General features: G+C 44.1%; 1 long non-coding RNA gene across 3 annotated transcripts in view; it reads left to right on the top strand.

Annotated features, from left to right (window-relative positions):
* The first annotated feature begins 363 nt into the window (after nt 1-363).
* LOC134015099 (uncharacterized) overlaps nt 364-23,462 on the top strand; it is a 36,520-nt gene continuing 13,421 nt past the window's right edge. Inside the window, exons 1-2 of one of the 3 annotated variants that reach the window (XR_009929062.1) lie at nt 364-608; nt 18,358-18,449. This is a non-coding gene — a long non-coding RNA (uncharacterized LOC134015099). Of the gene's footprint in view, nt 609-1,516; nt 1,594-2,831; nt 3,050-18,357; nt 18,450-23,462 lie in introns of those variants that run through there. The other 2 variants (XR_009929063.1, XR_009929061.1) reach the window with 2 other exon arrangements.

Below are 23,462 nucleotides of genomic sequence, written 5' to 3' on the forward strand. Positions count from 1 at the left end.
ATTATCAATTTCTCTACTGCCTACTGTAACTGTTGCGTTTGAATAAAATAGTGTGTTTTCGTTGGAACATATTAGAAAGGTATTGGTGCAGGTCTTGTAAACTGGCCCAAGGCCTCTGGCCGTTAAATGTGAGTGAGTATGATTGGAAAATCACCGTTTTGCGTATCTAGGTCATTTAGACTACAGCTGACATGTCTCGCTCTAGCTTTACATATTGTCCAAGTGCGTCACACCATTCCTTCTATGATAGCCTACTTGCAAAAAAGCAGTGCTGGGCTAACGAGATGTGAGAGGAACATGTAGGAATCTTAACGGTTAGAACAACCCACTATGTTTGTGAAGTTATACAACTTACTGGTCTATGACAGCATGTGCATTGCCTAGAAAGAAAAAAATATCTTCTACGTGTGCCAGTCTGACCACTTCTATTGGGTGACACATCAGACGAGCGGATCGGGAGCAAGGTTCACTTGACGAGGAGGCTGACTTACGAGGGACTAATACTACACCATCTCCAAGCTGTTTGCACAATAAGTTAGTGTGGAAATTTGGCGGTCAACATGATTTAGAGACCGCATTGCATTACCAATCAGGAAAAGATGGTGAGGGTAAGTGAAATGTGTCCGATTCATACTTTTTTGGTATTTTATTTAATTCGTTTAATTTTTAATGGTCCCAATTAACAGTAGCCTAGACCTTTGTTTTGATGATAAACTGAAATACATGTACTGGTGGAATTAAATAAAATATCCAAACGTTTCCATGTGTCGGCGCGCTGTGTGTGTGTGTGTGTGTGAGTGTGTGTGTGTGTGCGCGTGTGGGTGAGTGTGTGGGTGCTCGTACATACGCGCGTTCCCGTCAATGCTGCTCATGAGCGGGTGAGCCTGCAGAAGTCACCGTTTCCTGTTACGTATCTATGGAGTTTAGGGCTCAGTGCAGAGCCACACATCATTTGACTCAAATAAGTTCTGGTGAACATAAGAAATAAGTGTAGAAAAAGATACGTAAAATATTATAGAGAAATATAATAGTATCAGTTTGAACAGCATTACCATGTCACCGAAGCCAATCTTGTCCGGTCGCCAAAAACCTTTTTGCTCATGCATGCTTTATAGCTATGTCCTTATTGATTACCAAAGTAGATCTTTAACAAAGTATTACCCAGTTTAGTTGTCAGATATTTCGACAAACATAGGTCGTATCACTATTCTATTAATTTACAAATAAAATGCAATATCTGCAACACCTTATCATCTCAACAGTCAAGCTTATTTAGCCAGGCTACAGAAATGGCCAATTCAAAATATAGAAAGGTAACATGCAAATATACCTTTTACATATGCATCAATATGAAAAATAATACGCACACTGGAGCCAAAGAAGCACCGAGAATGGCGGAGCGGGCTGTCTCATTACGCATGGGCGATTTTCCTCCTAGAACCCACCGTTTCTTCGTGTGTCCAGTCTTCAGCGCTCATATCACCATACCTTCTTGAAAAACAAACAAAGTGGTAATGTTGGCTTTTAAAACCGTAATCAAGTACCCAAAAATCGGCGGTGGAAGATTATTCCGGGTGCGTCTAGACGGACTAAGTAAGCGAGATTTGCATATTTTGATGCACTAATTTCATTGATGTATTTAAATATGGCTGCACGTAGCTGATATGCTTGTCTACGTCATTGAACGTGACCTCGCTGTTAAACCAAAACGTGAATCTGGTTGAATCAAATGGATACGCCTGCAATTAGGCAATGAGGAGAATTTGCAAGGGTGGGAGGTGCAGTAAAATTGTATTTCTTGTTTAAGATTTGACTATGTTTCAGTAAAGAAAAATACAATTGTTACATTAAAACACGTTACCTGATAACTTCAACCATTTCTGTGACTTTAAATAAATAACTATAGTAATTGTAATGATAATAATGTAATGTAATGTTAAAACATAATGATACCAATGATTTTATGGATGAATATTACTGATTTAAATAATTACACATTTGGTCACTAATACTTGATCAAGGACTACAAACTTGTTTGCAGACTACTTTTAGACCTAGGTCACCTTGGTGATATTGTGTTTCCACATACAACCTTTCTCGTTTACACACTCATTCGTGACATATACGTGTGTGTATGTGTGAAAGAGAGTGAGATATATATATATATATATATATATATAGAGAGAGAGAGAGAGAGAGAGAGAGAGAGAGAGAGAGAGAGGGATGGAGAGGGAGAGGGAGAGGGAGAGGGAGAGGCAACCACTGCATAGTTTTAAATGATTGCTTTTATACTGGACGCAGAAGAGGTATGAGTACACCAAACCATTTGGCATTGAGTTTTAAAATGTTTTCTTCACAAAGACCCCAATTATTGTAGACCTCATTCACAGTCTCGGTTTGCACCAAGTGAATTATTTTCCATCTTTGTCTGAGGGACGGTAAATGCGTTCCGTTTGTCACAACGTGTTAAGGGAGAGCCTGCAGCAAATTCATTACTGCTGCTGCGGGATCACTTCGGAACCTGGTCCGGGGTAAGGGGAGAGTCCAAGCCAAATGACGAACAATGCTTCCTCAGTTCGTGCCCAACAAAAGAGCCAGGGAACTTGTTTGAATTTCAGAGCACGTCTTCTTTCTCACAGAAGGATGGACTTCACCCCCCCCCCAACCCCCCCCCCCCCCCAACCCCCCCCCCCCCCCTTCCAAAAAAGAACTTGCAGACTCTCAAAGCTCAACTGTGCACTTTGTATTTGGTGCTGGCGTTATGGGAAAGTTCACTCTCTCTCTCTCTACCTCTCGCTCTTCCCTTCCCTTCGCCCCATTCTCTCTGTCTATCATGTGCTTGGAATATGCTCGCGCTTTACTCAGAGCAGCTGAAGCACGCGTAATGAACTGAGCGTTAGCGGCAATTTTAAATAAAGGGACTTTAAAGGACAGTTGGATATTTGTAGGGAACCTACACTGATCCAACAGCCCATCGTATGTCTCCATCTTGGACGATTTCTGACCGCTGAGGCCGACTGATGTGATGACTGCGGCACAGCTCGAGGAAGTAAGTGCCACTTGGATGCTCATTGCCTTGATCTTTGTGTCTTGCATGCGTAAAACTGAGGTTGCGTAAAAGTTAAGTCCAGTATCAAATCAGATACAGTAGATTGGCTGTTTGATCCGTGTTTATTTGAGCTCAGGTGCACTCGACCCATGTTTTTCCAAATAATCGACGTTGAGTTTATTCTAGTCCTTTTTAGTTAGCTCAATGGCACATAAGTCTTTTATCGAGTCTGTCGATATATTCAACGTGCCGAGAGTGCATAAACCAACGTCTCACTACACTGACATACATGTGTGGAATGTTTGTTGTATAACTTTCAACAAAAAATTTGTTGAAATTGTGATTTTAACTTCTGATTGCCTATCCCAAGAGTTATATATTTGATGACATGGAAGTATCTTTTTTTGGTGCAAATGTACTAAAATCCTGAAGACGCTTGATTAGAAATACACTTAGTTCATAAAGATTCTGTCTTTATGACTAAACAAACAAACGCACGCACTCACTATCCCCCATAAACATGATCTCACATAGACTTTACCGAATACTCAATAAGATTGAATGAAATAACACAGTAAAGGTAAACTTGAAATACAAAATATATTTTATTCATTTGCACAACAAAACACAAAAGGCAAATCATGTTAGACAGTCATTTAGGAGGCAAGCTAACAGTAACAGTAGCCCATAGTATCTGACATAAGACCGATGTGGTACGTAAAAAGGTTCAGGTTGCAGTACGCGTAAAGTATAGCCAATGCATGGTGCTAACATTGAAAGATTACATTCATGTCATAAGATGTACACATATTCGATCACGGGAGAAGTGCACCTACCTGAATGTTGAAAGGGTTAACTGGGGGAATAATACACACGTGGGCCCATTGGACCGGGCCTGGTTTAAGTTCTTGTTCGACATCATTGTTACCTTGACTTTGATTTACAAATGAAGGTATGGTCTACCAGTAAACAAATGCAAGCATGTCTGAATAACTTTTAATGCAGGCGTGCTTGGGCTGATCAACTGAATGCATTCCCATTTGCTCGTACTGAACCTGTCTAAATGTTGCACTTGGAGTTGAAATGATGTGTTTGTGTTACTCGACAGGTGAACTGGTAGAGATGGATATGGATTGCAACATTTACATTTTAACACTTAGGCTTACATGAAACAGCCAGACTGGATGGTGACGTGCAGTGAATGCGTTTTTGGGTTGGAGATACAGTATATGTGGGCTTGGTGACAGCATATTGAAGAGTATTCTTAACTGTCGCCTTACAAGCAAATTTGCGCAACTTTTTATTATGTATATATGGAACTGATAAACATATTGTATGGTGTGATAGTTGACAGTCACCGGATATAGCAGGACTCTTAGCGTCCCCCTTCCGCCACCCCCACCCCTTCTCCCTCACACACACGCACACTCCACACACGCGCGCGTGTGCACAAGGAGAGAGAGAGAGACGCACAGATTCTTTCATTTAAACAATACTTTAAAGAAAGCTTTCATGCCAAAGTGTAAGCCAAATATTGCTCGCTGAAACACTTAGCACCTGTACACACTGTGACTGACTAGGCTGTGGTCCTTGTTTGCAAGGCGAATACAAATAAATACACCAGAGAAAAGGCTATGCGTCTGAAAAATAACAATTGCAACATCCGATGCGGTAGGCTATACTACGATGTCTAAATTCGTTATTATGAATCTAGGTGCAAAATGCGACATCCTGCTGCCTACCTGAGCCACTACAACCACCAGCCACGACGAATAGGCTACTGCACATTTAGAGATGAATTCGACGCAAATCCATTCAGTCAGAGAAACTTACACAGCCTACATATTCTACTGTTTCCGTTCAGATTTTCTGTAAACCAAAGCCCTTTCATTGTTTCTGTACATATTTCTGTTTGAGTGCATAAAGAGGGTAAAAGACACAACGCGCTTTCAGAACAGACTCTTGCCATATGCCCTGTCCGGCACAGACGTAGGTTGCTTTGTGTAAATGCTGCATGGGACTTCGGAAAATATAATGATGTCCTTGTTCTATAGAATAAATGTGTTTTTTTTCTCTGCTGCCGCCCATTGCCGTTTGCTTGTGGGTGAACGCGTGTAGATCGCCAGCAGAAAAGCGGTATTATTCCAGTGCGCCCTGTAGACTAATAGCGCGAGGAGCTTTGCCATTCAATGGTGCATGAATACGAGCGTGCGTTTGCGATTTTCATGACATCATCATCATCATCATTACATTCCCGTGGTCGGAGCCCTTTGACCTCGCCAGGGTTGGTCCAGATTTTGGCATTGGTAGCCCACCACCCCTCTGTGCCCCCCTTTCCTTGGGGATGGCCCTTTCCACACTCCTTTCAGACCGTTGGCAGCAGCTAGCCAGCAGAACGGAACCCCTGGCTCACATTCATCGGCAGTGTCTTTCCTCAAGCACACGCGGGATACGTGCGGACAACTTGACATCTTTCGGCCAAAACGAGCTCCTCTCTTCATAATCCGAAACAATCGCGTCGTAATTCCCGTGTTGTTACTGCACTTTCTACAGGGACCGGATTTCCCCCCTCCGCGTATCTTCTTCGCTGGCCTCACAGGATATCTATTGCTCCTGCCTCGACGACTTAATAGAGGCGAAAGAGCCTTTTGTGGGATTGAGTCAATTTGCATTGCAAATCAGGGCCCTGTGCAAGGATGGCTGCACCTTACCTCGGCACCCAACTTCCAACTCAGTAATACTTGATATGACATTTGAATATGAAAAAGATAATCACACGGATTATATACCTTTTTTGAAGAACGCATGCTTTAACGATGGGTGTGTGGGAGTTTGTGGTACTATGACGGTGACCCATATGGCAATAAATAGGATTATAATTGGAGTTGGCTATGTTTTCACTCAACTCAATAGCTTCAATGTGTTTAGGAGTAAGACACTTCTTGAAGCAGAATCTGAACCACAAGCAATTGCATCGTGCTAACAGAAGACGTGTGCATTTTTGCTGAAGAATAGGGAGTGTGTTGTTATCTTTGGTTATCTAGCTGTATGAGTGCGTTGGTCGTCATAAAGCTAGATAACCGAAAGTAGTAACTACTTCCAGACTCATCCAGGACTTTGGAGGATTAAATCAAATCTAGAGCTAATTTCAGCAAACGTTGGACATATTATTCATCATTTAGTTAAAAAGGAGTATTATGCTCAGCATGTCATTTGTTAATCCATATAATTTAAACCAATTTCGATTTTTTTGTCATTTGTTTAATTTGTTTATTGTTCAGTTCACGGTGCAACTTTTAATTGCTGTAATGTATATTAATACACTTCCTGTTTCGCTGATGCACGCGCGCGCGACCACATACACACGCGCACACACACAACATATAATTCGTATGCCTAGGTCAGTAAAGCCCCTGCAACTATTCTGTCAGCGGCCTTAATGTTTTATTTAAAAGAATATATCTTTTTTAAAGTGTGGCAACTAGGAAAGAAAATGTCTGACTAAGTGTTGGCCTATAGGCCTACATTGTCCATCTGCTTAGCTCATGCAGCATTGGAAATGAGATTGACGTCTATGGAGCCCACGTGCGCGACTCCCCACTTTTTATTTCAGCATGATTGAGTCTATCCAGGAAACGGCCCTGGCATCCCAAACAGCAATAATTAGGACATATACAGAGCTGACAAAAAGTGGGGAGGGGGGATTGGGGTATAGGGGTAAAAGGAGGCGGGGGTTTAGGGAGAGTGGGGGTCGGCCCTTCTTAATTGATTCCGTTAACCGCAGTGCAGGAGATGTGAACGACTGGACGCTCCCATTCCCACGCTCGGGGGCAAGTGGCAATGCCATGCTCAGTCCGAATATGACAGACAGCGCCGAGAGTGCGGGGGGGACTGGGGCGACAGGGGTCATGAAAAGACGTCACGTGCGCCAGACTCATCTGCATCCCCAAAGAAAGAGACCGATGTTTCCCACCCAGCCGACGCGGCCTCCAAACTTGGAGTAGTAACGGTTTTGAATCCGTAATGCCTCCCCAATTGTACTGGTAATGAGGACCTCGCGTCATTATCTTAAAACTGAACAGGCTTTAATCCGACAAGGATGTGCTATAATTATGGAATCCTCTACGGGCCTACTTGAGTGCCCTAACACACATCCATTGTTTGACTCATGAAAACTAATATTAGAGACAATATAGGCTGACAGCAGTCTAACAAATTGAATATATTACATAGGGCCTATACTTTGTATTTGAACTTGACCATGAAGGATGTTAATCTACATTAAATATTTATTTGTGATTTTCTTTTTTACAAAATGATTTAAAAAAGTATTTCTTGGAACAACATAAGGGAATTATATATTTACTGTAAGGATAACCTAGTTTTTATTTTTATTTTATCATTTTGAGATTAAATAAGACATGCTAAGACATGTATAAAAAAAAGACTAAATGCTTTAATCATATTACATAGACTGATTGTATCACAGATTTATGGCTAATGTACAATTCTGACATTTTTGTATCCCTGTAAACTACTAATAAATTTATTTAGAATATTTGAGAAATAGGCACATGTCACAATACACTAGTGGTAAAAAAGGGACCCATGACCCATGACTCTGTTGGGCAGCATTTTACAAACACTATAAACATTAAGATGGTGTTGCCAGAGTTGTAAAAAAAACACTGTTCCTTCTTTGTTGGATTTTGTATTTGTGACCTATTAATACTATTGAAGGTGTTTACTAGAGTTATTTATTCCTGGGTTAGGTTTGTTGCGGGCTGTGTTTGTGGTTTCTAACCCCATTAAGAGCCATTAGGAAGACAGTGGAGTGATTGTTTATCTCAGTATTAACACAGTATTAAAAGCCATCAGCTGTGGCAGGGCAGCAAACTAAAAAGAAAGATATAGAGCAGTGACACACTGCCTATTTAAAGCCCTATAGTTAAAGCTTTTTGATTTGATTGACCATGTGACGAATGTATTAATAGTCCATAAAGCCTGCTTTGGTGCTCAGTTTGTGTATTTTACTACGTTTCATATATTTTTGTTCAATGTGTAAACGCAGTGCTTCACAGTGTTGATAATGTGATAGGAGTTTCTGTGTTTTATTGTTGCGCCAAAACAATTTTTGATGCTGGGATTGCGTTTGATTTTTAGGCCCAGGGCGAGTGAAGTGGCAGAGGATTATTCAAGTTCAATGTTAAATAGGTCCACAGTGGCTGCATTCAGCACTGCCTCGCTGAAAGGGTCTCTTGCCGACTTTCTCACACCGTCAGACAAAACTAGTGTCTAGTTCCGACCCTTGTCAAAGAGCGAATACAATACCAGGTCATTATACGTTTGCCCGAAAGAAAATTTGAGAACACAATTTGGCCAAGCAGTGAATAACCAAGTCCCATTGTACCCCGTTAAGTCGATTGAAATCGTCGTCTAGACTTATGAATGACTGCATTGTTTTCGAGTCTCAGGGCCACACTGAATGTCAACGCAGAGTAAAGAAGAAAAAAAAAAACTTTAGGTCTGTAACCTACCCGCCAAATATCGTTTATTTGATTTTCTACAGAATGAAATGATTGCACTGGCCGAATTAAACAGCATTATTTCGTAAAGTTCAACAGTAAACCTGCTTAGTGAAGTTGCTTAGCCTACCTGAGGTAATTCAGTTTTCTTGCCCTTTTAAATCATAAATAGGCCTATCGCGTTTACCTAGGCCAATTATCAATTATTATTTAGAATAAATCGTTGTATTTAGCAATTGCCTTTTAGTATGAAGTACAATCATGTCGAGAATAGGCATCACTAAGGGGGACATTTAAACGTGTTTTATTTCTGCATGTTTTGTTTCATTTGTGAAGGCCTGTCCTAACTGTTTCTGTTTTTTGTACAGCCCTAGTCAGTCAGTCAGGCAGCCATCACAAGATGATGCTGGGCAGCAGTGTTGCCAGGAGAGATCAGTATCATGTCTAAAACCTCTGAATCACACACTTGCATCGCTTTCTCAATCACCCTCCATATTCCTTCTGGTTTATGGTTCATACTCGAACCATAACATGTCCGTGTTCTGCCTTCATGCATGTACATATCTCACATGTATCTTGGTCTCCAACGCTGCAAGACTTCTTTTCTCTCTCTTCTCCATTCTACATACACACAGGCTGTGCCAAAGTGGTTACCTACGTATCATATGCAATAATATTGATGTGCATCCTTTTTTCCCTTAGACCTGGTGCACTGGGTTTTGCGGTAGGATGTGGTTGTGAGGTTGTGAGGTTATTTATGGACGCGCCATACATGCAGCCCAGTAAGTAGGAAAGGCCTTTTGCCTTTCGTCTCAAAGGGACCCATTTTCACGGAGAAATATAGCCGTGTGATTTGACTATGTGTGTAGAAATGGGTGGCGACCGTTCTCCTCTCCTTGGCAACGGCGGTTCTACTCTCCCCTCCCTTACAGTGTCAGCGGCCATTGTTGTCACATGATTGGTTGAGTAACAGATCCGTGGCAGGTTTTTCATATTCATTGGACGAGCCATCGGCATATTTTATGCGGGTGCATATGCAGCTGTGTCAGTTTTTTTTCTTCTCCACGGGGCCTCTCTGTAGTGGGAGATCACGTTGTTGTAATACAATTGCAATATGGCATGTGCAGTGAGTTTATGATGAGGCTGGGCCCAGGTAATCTCTGTTCCAGACAAAGGATGTGAGAATCATCCTCATACTCTTGCTATTCTTATTGGAAACGTGTTGGATTGCATTAGGAAACCTGTTCGAACCTGGCTAACACTTCTTGTAAATTGTCCTTTGCGATGGTAAGACACTACAGACTGTCTTGTTCCTACCTCTCACAGTGTCTGGACGTAAAATACATTTGCGGCTGTACACGGGGAAAATATGAGCCTGAATTGAAAAAGGAAAACTCATGCTCCCAATCCTTCAATCACGCCCACCATCAGATACACACTCCAAACTGGTTCACCTCACTCCACGGAAATGTCAAGACTTGTTCTGCCGTGGCTAGTGGTGTGTGTGTGTGTGTTGGGGGAGAGAGAGGGAGTCTGTGTTGTGCTGTTCCTTTTTGTTGCCAGGCTATCCATACTACGTCATGTTGATGAGGAACAATGGCCTGTGCATCTGTCTGGTCTGGCCATGTCTGGGTGTCTCCTGGATGTGAACTTGAACTTGAGAGAGGCTGCCAGACACCATCTGTGCACCAGGGGTAATGAATTCAGACCATTCACGACTGTGGAGCGCTAGGCTAGCTACCATTGATGAGCACACATGACCCCAGTCTGGGTTAGCTAGCTCTTCATCACTAATAGAATTCTCCCATGCAGCTGGTAGCAAAGCTAATACTTATACAAGCGTGTATGAGTGTGTGTGTGTGTGTGTGTGAGAGAGTGTTTTTTGGGGGGTTGTTTTTTAAAATGTACAAGTCTGAGTGTGTGTGGATGTTTGTTCTTGTGTTTGAGCTTTTGTGCGCTTTCTTTAGTATGTGTAGTGCACATCTCAAAATGTACATATGAATACCAACCTTTGTGTGTGTGTTTCCTCCTTTGTAGTCCTCACGCTTCTCCCTTAAACGGCTAACCTTGCTACTATAAACAGGCCCCCGTGCTAAATGCATTGCCTTGATAATTGAAAAGGCCAGTTTAGCGTGTCCCTTGATAAGGTGCGGCGACTGAACGGGGGGGAACTGACGTTAAACAAGCGAGGCACATTGTGAATTCCTCAGGCCCACCTCCTCCCGCTAGAGCTTCTGTCACACTCACCGCCACACACGCGCTCACACACGCGCGCGCGTGCGCACACACACACAAACGCGCCAGGCTTTTCCCTCTGGTTGGTGTCGCCGTGGCAACGGGAGGTGAGCTCACCATGGGCATGCCGGCATCAGAGCTGCTGGAGCAGGAAAGGTTCCTGGTTATGTGTGTGTGTGTGCGTGTGTGTATGTGTGCACATGTGTATCCACGGGTCTGTGTGTACATAAAATACGAGAATGCCACCCCCTTTTTTTTGTCTCCCGGGCTCAATTTAGATTTATCACACATATTGAGGTGTTGAAATGTATTTCCTGTCAGGTGACTTTTCCCACATTAGCAGATCTGTGATGGATATGCCCAGCCCGGCACAGGGTACCATGGCCACACCGTATGAAGCACACCATATACTGAATCGTCTCATTTTCACTCAGACAGGACCAATGTCTTTGTTCACTGTTGCCGTGGTAAACCGCTCCATGCAAAACACAAATGCATGACACTGCATCATTTAAGTATTTGGGAATTTCCTGTACTCATAAAGACAAGTAAACACACACACACACACACACACAGTCAAAAATGGATCATTGGCACCCTTTACCACAGTCAAACTGTTAACAAGGACATGGTCAATCTGCTCCAATAACAGATCAACCAACCATAACACGTCCTAATAATCCATTGTGGAATGTCATGGTCGGCCCTTTTTAATGACATCATGCATGGCCACTTGAGCATCTTGTGGGGAGCAGCAGGCATGCTGTGCTCTGCCACGGTGGGCCATCCTCCCTCCATCCAGCCTCACGGACGCAGTGGGCCACCCTCCCTCCATCCAGCCTCACAGACGCAGTGGGCCACCCTCCCTCCATCCAGCCTCACAGACGCAGTGGGCCACCCTCCCTCCATCCAGCCTCACAGACGCAGTGGGCCACCCTCCCTCCATCCAGCCTCACAGACGCAGTGGGCCACCCTCCCTCCATCCAGCCTCACAGACGCAGTGGGCCACCCTCCCTCCATCCAGCCTCACAGACGCAGTGGGCCACCCTCCCTCTATCCAGCCTCACAGACGCAGTGGGCCACCCTCCCTCCATCCAGCCTCACAGACGCAGTGGGCCACCCTCCCTCCATCCAGCCTCACAGACGCAGTGGGCCACCCTCCCTCCATCCAGCCTCACAACCGCAGTGGGCCACCCTCCCTCCAGCCAGCCTCACAACCGCAGTGGGCCACCCTCCCTCCAGCCAGCCTCACGGACGCAGTGGGCCACCCTCCCTCCATCCAGCCTCACAACCGCAGTGGGCCACCCTCCCTCCATCCAGCCTCACAGACGCAGTGGGCCACCCTCCCTCCAGCCAGCCTCACAACCGCAGTGGGCCACCCTCCCTCCAGCCAGCCTCACAACCGCAGTGGGCCACCCTCCCTCCATCCAGCCTCACGGACGCAGTGGGCCACCCTCCCTCCATCCAGCCTCACGGACGCAGTGGGCCACCCTCCCTCCATCCAGCCTCACAGACGCAGTGGGCCACCCTCCCTCCAGCCAGCCTCACAGACGCGGTGGTCATGCCAGACGCCGGCTGGTCTCTTCCTCTCACATGTGACCTTCCTTTAGCAGTGCCTACACGCAGCACACAGAGCTAGAGGATTATGCTGGTCTCAGACCTGGGAACTCTGTTGCCTGTGTGTGTGGTGTTAGAGTGGCAGACTGACCTCTTTTCTCTCTGGTTCTGCCACTGAAGCAGGCCTTGTACATGTGCATTTTTTTTATTTTTTGATTTGATGTGTTCATGCAGGAAGTTGAATTGTAATTATTTATTTATTTATAATCTGTATAGCCTGAACAACAGTTTAAGATTTTAGCTTGACAAAACTAAATACATTTATTCTGACAATCCGATTTCTGATCACTCAACAACCATATCACCCCTTCTCTAAAGATAAATAAAAATAAATATTGGCTTGTGTAAATAAAAAAAGGCGCCGCCTAATATATGAAACTAAATAAGACAGTAAATCGATAATATTTTTGGGGGAAAGTCTTTCACTGCTTTGGAGCACCTAACTGTTTAAAGGCATTCAGCATCCTACTCAAACAAAAATAGTAACAAAATGCTACACTACCATTCTCATGCCATGCCTTATGATGCTAACGCAGATAACATGCTGCATTCAGTCGGTCTTAATCTGAATACAGCTGTTCTGATTAGTTGGTAGTGTGTGCATATAGTGGTAGTGTATATGACTGCCGGTTTTACAGTAAAAAAAAACAAAAACAGACAACAACCCTGCTGTCAGTCTGTTCGCCTGGTTATCGCTCAGCTCAGCTCGCTTTTGATTATGCAAATACCGCCTGCTATAAATAAATTAGTATAATTGCATCTGAAATATCCTTAGAATCCTTTCCTAAGATGAAAGCGTGTAAATAATGTATTTCGTGTCACTGAATAATTCATTGCCTTTTAATTACAAACAACCAAGCGCTATGCCTTGAGACTTGCTGTTCTCTTGAACAGCATGCGGACACTGGATCAGGCCTAATGTACATCGATCACACCTTAGTCTTCTTGCTTGTTGTAAATATTAATGCTAATTGTATCTTGTACATACTTAACTCTTCTATTGTCCTGGGGTCATAATGAAATCAGGTTTGAATCATATTCAAACCTAAGAAAAATGTACAATATTAATCTAAGTACATGGACTCTTTTGGAGCTTCTTTAAATGACCCCAAAATGGAAGTTTAGGAATTAAAAAAAAGGAATTAAGTGTAGCTGCCACAAAAAAAGTGAATTCTAATGTTTTAGGGTCAATATGACTAAGATAATATAGATGCCTTAACCATATCAGGAAAGTTTGGATTATATGAATGTTGGAAAGAGCAGGAACTCAACGATTTTGCAATCAGTCTTCATATCAATTTGTCTTGGCAAAAAAGCAAAAAAATAAAACATTCCAGTTCACATGATGCCATTAGGCAGCTTTATGGTAACTGAACCACAATATCCTTGACTTAGTCTGCATTTAGTCTCATTGACATTCATACGTTTATAGCTTTACCTTTGGGGGACGCTAGAGACTTAACAAAACTGTATTGACTATGCACCACTCATAAACGGATGTCGATTATGATTATTTGATTGTATTGTACACATAGCTGTACCATTGTGCCAGATTCCACATTTGCAGTCAAAGGTTTCGTTGAGTTATGAGATCAATTGGACCTCAGGCCATAGTGAAGGTAATAGGTGTTATTATTTCATAAGACAATAGGAGGGGCAATTGTAGGTTGATCCTGTTAACGGGCAGTTCTGAATCCTAGGGCTCGCGTCATTTTCTTATTTCGCTTTAAGATGTGGAATGCACACACAGTGTTAGAGGAAGGTCCAACCTAACGTTGGCCACCGTAAATCGGACACAATTTGAATACACTGTTTACATTATGCATGACGCAGACTGTTCTACCTGCCATGTGAAAAAAAGAGGGGGGCGGGGGGTTTGTTTGCTGTGAAATAATGAAAAAATCATAAAGAGGGGTGACACGGCTACAATTAAAATGAGCCAGTCCCACGCCCCCGATGCAAAACACGCCACGCCGAGGCCTTGACGTCGTTTTGAACGCGGCGAACCAATCGGAGGCTGCAATCCTCTTTCGCAATTAAATTATATGGCATCTCGGGTTGTCCGGGGCAACGCTGCATACAGAGCAGTGAGCAGCGCCAGTCGCTACGCTCACATTAGCATCTGGCCCTTTTATGTAAATGTGATGAGAACGGACTCATGCATATACGCCAAGGCTGGTGTGCTTGCGCCTAATATCCTTATTAGAGAGGGGGGAATTAAATATTTATTAGGGGGGGGGGGGGCAGGGGTTAGGGAGAGCGAGCGTCTGTCCTGTGTTGTCATGAAGACCTGAGTTAGAGGAGGAGGAGGAGGAGGGTGGCTCCCAGTAGGAGTGTCTCTCTGCCTCAAGGTGCCACCATCTTAAGGCGTTTGGCAGTGGTGAGCGTGTGAGGAGGGTAGAGCTAAAATGTCCGCTGGCACACACACACACACACACGCTCGCGCACACGTACACATCTACATGTGTGGCGTGCTCATCGAGGCACGCGGCGCTCTGAAGGCCAATTATTCAATTACTGTCGTTGCCCACGATGCATGGCAAGCACTTCATTTGCATACATTAAATCCCTGGATTACTGTCACCTATGATGGCGCCTGGCATTCTCGTGTCAGGAGCTTGCAGAGAACAAAACGGCGTTTGTCGACACGGCGGTCAGACACAACGCTTGTTCGTTAATATTTCAAGAATTCACATTTTCCAAGCTTCTGCGAAGATGAAAATATGTACATTAGATATTTACTTAGAGGTGTCATGTGTCGGGACGTTGTTCTTGAACATGTATTGTTTTTATATGGGAAATCGTCCTATGACGACAGTAAACCGTTTAGAGAGTACCTCACTACAAGTTGTTGTTGTGTGAAAGAGGACATGAATTGACCTCAATTATGTTGAGGTTATCTTGAAACTAAAGTATCAATTAAGTTGAAAGATATCCTATCACAAAATCAATTGCATGCGTCGTGCAATAAATGTGGTCATATTCCATGGAAATGAACAAACCTGGAAACAATGATTGACAACAGCATTTAAAAGAAGGAAAAAGGAAGACAGTTGCAGTATATGAAAAACACTTGCGGTGCGTTACCTACGCTACCTACCCAGTGATGCCTTCCTCTCTCCTGTTGAAGTGATTATGTAAATCTCTCTCTCTCTCTCTCTCTCTCTCTCTCTCTCTCTCTCTCTCTCTCTCTCTCTCTCTCTCTCTCTCTCTCTTTCTCTCTCTGTGTCCTTCAAGCCATCTCTTGTCTGCTGCCTGTTAATTATTACAAAGGTGCTCACTAAGATGGGAGTCCTCACACACAGTGCCAGGGCTCGGACGACGCGCATTAACAGCTTCACACACACACACCCACACACACGCACACACACCCACGCATACGCACCCACACACACGCACACACACCCACGCATAGACACTACTCAGCGAAACATTTGCACAGCGTTTGCATTTCCTTTCATCCTGATGTGCTCCGCGGCACAGTTGAGGAGGGGACGTATTACCGTCCTCACAACCACATACAAACACACACACACACACCCACACACACAGAGCTAACCCACACCAAAGACAACTCAGGTATCATTCTCTTGCCGCAGTTTTTTGCCTCTGTGTTTTCACGTTGACCAAGACTTTCCGTTCAGAACGGTGCAGCACAGAAGGACAGCCTTGCTCGTTGACACGTGAAAAGATGCTCGGATGCAAGGAATGTTCACCGGGGTATTGAAATATCTAAGCGACTGGGTAATTGATTGTGCGGCATCTGATCTCCGTGTTATGTGTGTGTGTGTATACACGTGTGCCCCTATTCCTCTGATGAGTGGTACGGCCCTGTGAGCTGGCAGAGAAGTGAGCATAATTAAATGGCAGTGTGTTTGACTCGGGCGTGGGCTAATGGATTGTTACCGGGGGGAGATGAGATCGTCAGCGCCCAGGAGAAGGGTGGTACACCGTAGTCAGACTATGGACAAGAACGCAGCGCGATGGGTTGCCAGCTTAGGAGGACATGAAGTGGGTTTGGGTGATTTTATTTTTTCTTTTTTTTCTGGCGTTTTGTAATTTGCTAACTTCACCCAGGTTCCGAGGCATTGCTTTTTTAATCTGACAACCCAAAATGTGTTGGGTTCATTTGCCGTTGAGTACATTCAGGGAATTGATTTCATATTTCAGACTTTCAGACGTGTGATTTATTTGAGTCTCTTCATATATGGGCTCTCCTTCAAACTCTCTCTCTCTGTGTGTGTGTGTGTATGCTTCTCCCCATCATGCCTCTCTTTCTCTTGCTTTGTGCCAGCAATGGCAGATTTCCAGCACCCGAGACCTCGTCGGTCGGGCTCTTTCCTGCATGTGTGCCAGAAGCAGCAGCCTAGTGGTTGGAGAAGGAGGGGGAGGGAGACAAGGGGGTAGGGTTGGCAGTGTGTGTGGGGAGGGGGGGGGGGGGGGCGGTGGAGGGGGGGGGGGTGGGCAGAAGAGAGATGCGATGAGACAAGCCTCACAAGCCGCAAAGGGAGCCGGGTGTGGAAGTGGGGGGGGCATGGGGGGGATGAGGGGGCAGGGTGGGTGGGTGTATGGGGGATTGGATGGCACACAGTTAGCTTAAATCCTGCCGTGGGGTCAGGGACACACTGAGTGCACGGCCACAAAACCACAACATGGAAACAGAAACAGAGGCTTACAACCAGGTTGTGAATTCCAGAAAGAAACCAGTGAACCTTGCATTGATTGTGTGTGTCCTATAACCAGCCTGGCCATGCACTGTGCAACTTCGAAATTGGTGTGTTTATATACTGACATTAAAAAGAAATTGTGTTACCGTGGGACTGTTGAAGATCTTTCTATCAATAAAAAGGATTTACTCAATGAAAGCTTCTCTTGTGAATATCTGTCATTTGGCCGACTACTTTTTTCCTCTGAAATTATGTGTGTGTTTGCGAGATAGACATTCCTGGTCTGACAAAGAGACCTGATAGGAGCTGGCAGCTGTCAGTCAGGTGTTGATGTTTGTCAGAGGAACCACACGGTTACGGAGCACACAGCAGAACACATCTTAGACACAGGAACAATGCCCTAGATAACAACAACACTCACGAAAGGTTCAGACCCTTCTCTACCAATGAGAGAAAACATTTAGATATACTGCTGGAAAATATCTTATCATCAATACCCTTTCTACTAGAAACACAAATCACACCATTTGATAACAAGGCAAGAGTTTTGAGGTTATAGGAATACTAATTTATCTTGTTAATACTTTGTGTTTATGCTTTCCCTGATGGTTAGAGGGAAATCAGTAAATTAATTGTTCTTGATGAGATGCTAGGGTAAACTTTGACCTTTAAGGGTATTTTCCTCTAGGTTTGCTCCTCCTCCCCTATCCCCTGTCCTCCAGAGGGGGTTTGGGGGTCAAAGGTAGCAGGGGTCAACAACAAGACCATTCAGAAAGCATCGGTATGCTAACTGCCTTCATAGCACTCTGTGGAATAATCAAGACATGTTAGCATTCAGGGTTAGCTAACCATTGCAGTTTTATGTAAGAAAAGCTCACAGCCAATAGCAATACCATTGCAGTCAATTGGGAATTGTATGTGTGCCTTTCCTACTGTACCTTTTAAAGGAGTTGGGAACAGTTTTATATTGTGCTAATGGAGTAATATCCCTATGAGTTTCCACTGACATTTGTGCCGATGTAAAAATTGAGCAGACATTTGCTTAAAGTTATTACCAATTTTACAACTGCAGGGTAAACCTAGCTGTGGTAAATACTAGCACGGTTTCAACCTGGCACATAACCACGCATGGCCCCTGTTCTCAGAGGACGAACATGCTAATTGTGATTTACTCTGGAAACACTATTTGACATGTAAAGGTTACTGGACTGGAAAAGCGTTACATTGACACTCTGTTGTCTGCGTGTGTTCCCTTGTGTTGCAGGGTGAGAGAAAATATGGTTGGGCTGGAACCATTGCAAGAAGAAGACCAGATTGAGATGTCTGGGATTGTGCTCTGCGCTGCGCCAACATGAGGTGAGCTGAGCTTGGCAAGCCAAAGGGCTTATAATACACAAAGAATCAAATGCCCAACTGACTGGTCCGTGTTTGTGTGTGTTTTGTGTGTGTTTCGGTGTGTGTTTCTCTGTGTGTGTGCGGCCCACGTCCATGTGTACGTGTAGGGCACACGTGTGCTTGTGTGTTTTTGAGTGTATGTGTGTGTTTGTGTGTGCCTGTGCCTGCAGCAAAGCTGGCCTGTACGTTGAGTAAACCCAGAGATGTTAGCAGTGGTTCAGAGGACACGGTAAACAGAAGCACTGGTTTGAGAGACGCGGGGGGGGGGATGTGCCCACAGGCGATATCAGATCCCATGACCCATCCCTCTGCCCTCTGGGCCGTACCAACGACAGGGGGCACGGGGGGGGGAGCCAAGGTTACTCTCCACATTTGTGCTCATCGGCACCTCACAAGGAAACGGAACGTAGAGAGTAGCCACGACGCAGTGAGAACCCCTCATCGCTCTTGATAAGCTACGGAACGTTCAATCACAGGCTCATCATGAAATTGCCCGTTCCATGCAATATGTCTCGATTGATCAATTAAGCTCTGCCCCGGCGATGCGGGAGATGGTTCATCATGTAGAGAACCACCCATTTAAATGATTTACGGTTGATTTGATGGTTTAGCAGGTTTCGGAACTTTGCGAACATGTTCTGTTTATTAATGATTTCACCTTTGATCCCTTCCTTACTCCAACCGACACAACTCTACAGATTGACGGAATGTTAATTTGCTGTAATGTGCTCTCTGTGCACAACAATCAGAATCTGTCCATACAATTCAGTCAGCAGAATGTTCTAAATTACCGTTTGAAACATTGAAATATACATTATCAGCTAGAAATACCAGTTCATCGTCAACAAGATAGATAAAGGATACAAAATCCTTACTGACCTCAAAAATATTTTCCGGCAAACTACAAATTTGTTTTATTGGTTCTGGTTTTTAGAGGAAAAGGCCATTTTCTCGGGTGACATTGTAGAAATAAGAAGTTGAAGGAGAGCAGAATGTGTCAGTGCCCATGGGCCCTGAGTGTGTGGTAGCGTACGTCCCGTAATTACTCCCTTTACTCACCCGGCATTGGTGGAGAGCACTGAAGGGCCAATTAGGGAAGTCAGGTTGAGTTGCCGTGCAGGAGAGTCAATGGCAGAGTCACTACCCCACCATTTAAACTTCCAGACCTTAAGGGGACAGTGCAAACATTTTGTTCTTAATTTGATAGGTCAATTGTTCCTTCATAACACTTTAGTTGCAGCTTTCTGACAGCACTATCCTTTAGCACTGCTTGCATGAGCAACTATTAGCCTCCTGACAACATTGCACATGTGTGTATTTTGGAATTGGTTCTGTAATATTACGATGGACTGCTCATTCCCAGGGAGACCATTTAAGTAGTACCCAGGGTTGTGGACCCAGTTTGTAGGTTGTCAGTTTTTGTCAGGTATGGCCTTTTGTCGGTGTTGGTTTGGGTGAAAAGAAAAGTCCCTTTGTTGTCACGGAGATGTGCTTAACCTTGGATTTTAGTGTGTTGATAATACGTTGTGAACATATATCGTGATTTAAAATCCAAATTCTTTACCTTTGTAAATGTCTGTAAAAAACATTGCAAAATACGGAAGAATAAAAACGTTCTTTATGCCAGCCCAAAGTCAAACTCCAGGGTCATCAGACCACTATAACCAATATTGCATTATTTAGACGGACTGCAATGGAAAGTAGTTTGCACGCTATGCCTTTTACGAGTCACAGTGATGTGTAACCTCCCGTCAACCATGGTCTGTGTGAGAGCATGGCAGGGTCACAGGGTCAAAACCCAAAACAGGAAGCCAGCACTATTTCCATCTTGGAGATGAAGATGTACCGTGACACTCTGAGGAAAGCTTCTCCTTGGAAACAACACCAAAACCACGACTTTCTGTCATTTGTTTCTTCAGACGGCCTATTTGGGTTCCTACCTTCATGAATAGCTCGGACTAATGTGGCTCGAACGCCTTGGTGACCATGCTTTGTGAGAGCGCCATTGGATAGTAGGAGTGAGCACAGGCATTCATATGTTCCTGTCTGCGGTTGTGTTTTCGAAAGCTGGCCTCAGTCATTAGCACCCGGACTCTCAGCCTCTAATGAAGTCTCCCGCATGCACTTGCATGATTAAAGTGTCGCACGGCATGTGTGTGTGTGCATTTGCATGTCGGAGTGTGTGTTTTGTGTTGGGCACACAAACGAAGCGCTAACGCAGGACAAAGTGCCACCGTAGAAAGCAATTTTTCTAAATAATCCATACCTGACTATCTAAATGAGTCTAGGTTGCATAGTGTGGGTCAAGGTGGCCCCATTATTTGTGTGATATGTGCCATCTTTGTTATCATTTAATAAATGTGCAATAAACAACATATTTTGCATGGGGAGTACACATGCAAGGTTAAAGCATTAACTAGGAAAAAGTAGGTCATTTCTGAAATGTATTTATATTTGAGAGCTGCTATTTTATTTAAATGATTTATTTTCCATCTCTAATATTCGTATTTCCTATTCGTCTTGGAATTCTACATTTCATGCCTGGGTGCGATCCCTCCCCTCCTCCCTCCACACACACACACACACACACACACACACACACACACACACACACACACACACACACACACACACACACTACTGTGTATCGCAGTGCCAATGCCTCTTAGCAATAGCTTATTATGTCCTGCCCATAGATGTTTCCAAAAATTCCATGAAACTAAGATCTATCCTTATTTTTGCCCCTCTTCATTTCAAAGTGTGGAATTACCAGCTGTGAAACAAGGTGGGGAATTTGTCTGAATCGATAGTATCCATTTATAATGAATACAAAATAAAAAAGCACGTTATTTCATTTAATATCCAAGTAGCCATCAGTGGAATGTGCAATAGCACTGTGTGGGGAGGGCTTCTTGTGCATCGTCGTTTTACAGTGAGAACAAAGGATATGCGCATCATAAAATCATGCAAATGAATGCAAATCGCTGGCAGCGAGGAAAGGTAGCGGGAGGGGAGTTTGCAGAGGCAGAGAGGGGGTTTCAAGGACTTGGTATACACCCTCAGCCGGGCAGTCCTCCTCTACCTTATGAGATTTAAGATATTGCTTTTTTCTTTTCGACAAATATGGTTGATGAACAAAAAAAAAAGAGGACATTTTTCCCTCTTTGCAAATCCCTTCTCTGGATTTGGTATGAGCAGATCCTCTTTTTGGGTTAGCCCTGCATACAGAGTTCTGGTGGACCTGCCAATGCTGACCCATCGCCCAAACAATCTGTCTCCATCCTAACCCTTCCATCCCTCGCTCCTCGCTCTTGACTTGTTATTCCCCCCCCCCCTCTTTTCGACGGCGTACGTTGCATGCATGTTCATTGAAATCCAATGTTCAATCTGCATCTTCATCTTCGAACGGGCGAGAGGCTGAAGGCAATAGGCTCCGGCGTTAAAATGGAGGCCAGGATGGGGCGGGCAGGATGGGGGGGGGGGGGGGGGGAGTGGCTGATGCAAGGACTTGGCTGTAAACGCATCAGAGAAATGCAGAATACATATTACACGAGGCAGGCCTAATGAAGCCCCCCCCCCACCTAACACCCTCCCGCTAAAAGCGAGCTGGCACTTCAACCTTATCAAAAATGTGACATTTTCCTGAGCACGTTCATTAAGCCTATGCGGGGGGGGATTAGGAATTGACAACCCTACCGCCCCCCCCCCCCCCCCCCCCCCAACCTACCTGCCTACCGCTCATATTTCTGGTCCCTTTCAAAAACACCACTGATTAATTCACGGCATCTCCATTTGAAATGGCGACATCATGCATATTGAGAACTGAGAACACAAGAAGTGGTTGAGGACACAAGCAAATGCCCCTCACTGCGTGAAGATCCAGTTATTCTGATCCCTTCAAATAGGATATTTTGTGTCTTTTGTTTAGACATTGTATTTCAAAGTATAGCAGAACATATTTAAACATTTCTCATTTTGTTTTTTTTTGTAAATGAAATGAGCTTGAAGTTCAATATCAAAGATATATACATGCTTCAGTATTAAACGTACCTTCAGACCTAACAAATCAGATATTATTAATATCTGTTGCCAAGTTTGGATGTATCATTTTTTAAAGGAAACGTTAATCAACTGTTAGGTTAAACTGAAAAAAATTGAGGGGAGGACTTTCTATTAAACCTATAAAATACTTCTTTTGTTGCCAAGGGGTGTGAAAAATATCCATGTGTTTGCATGAGAGAGAGAGTGTGAGTCCAAATGTCTATGGGTGCCCAAATTAAACAATGACCAGTGATTTGTGTTCACTGGCATATGTAACAGCATCAGAATAATGCCTTCTCCCAGACACACACCCAGACACAGACACACACCATAGACACATGTCTGGACTAACCCTCAGACACAATATGGTGGGTTAAAAAAGGGGGGGTTGGGGGGGGGAGGGGGGGGGGGGTGTAGACAGACACTTACAATAATGCATAATGATGTTAACATTCCTGCATGTCTAATGGCCGGGCTACTGAGTTACTGACTGGGCCGTTGCGTGTGTGTGTGTGTGTGCATGTGCGTGTGTATAGAAGACATCACTTCATAATGATGTATTAATTGTGGCTTGGTCTTGTTCATCTTGCATTCTTGCATGGGCGCTGTGCCAAGATTACTAAAAGACTTCGGTAGAAGCGTTAATCCTATCAGGTATATGCAAGACCATAGATCAGTCCACATCACGTGCCTCTCACACCAAAGCAAATCTGAGATTCACTTAAATGTTTGTATGCAAATGACGTAATGCTACACAGCAATTTGTGATATAGCCAACAGTCCATGTTGTGTAACGTCGCAGAATAATTGCACAAATGCTAAAACGAGAGCTTGTTTCTCCATCCGATAACTAGTGTGTGTTCAGATTGCATGTTTAGGTATCTTGACGAGAGGGACGAGCTGCGTTCACAAAATGGAGGCTCTGCATGCAGT

Source organism: Osmerus eperlanus, chromosome 28 (assembly GCF_963692335.1).
Source record: "Osmerus eperlanus chromosome 28, fOsmEpe2.1, whole genome shotgun sequence".
Classification (NCBI taxonomy): Eukaryota; Metazoa; Chordata; class Actinopteri; order Osmeriformes; family Osmeridae; genus Osmerus; species Osmerus eperlanus.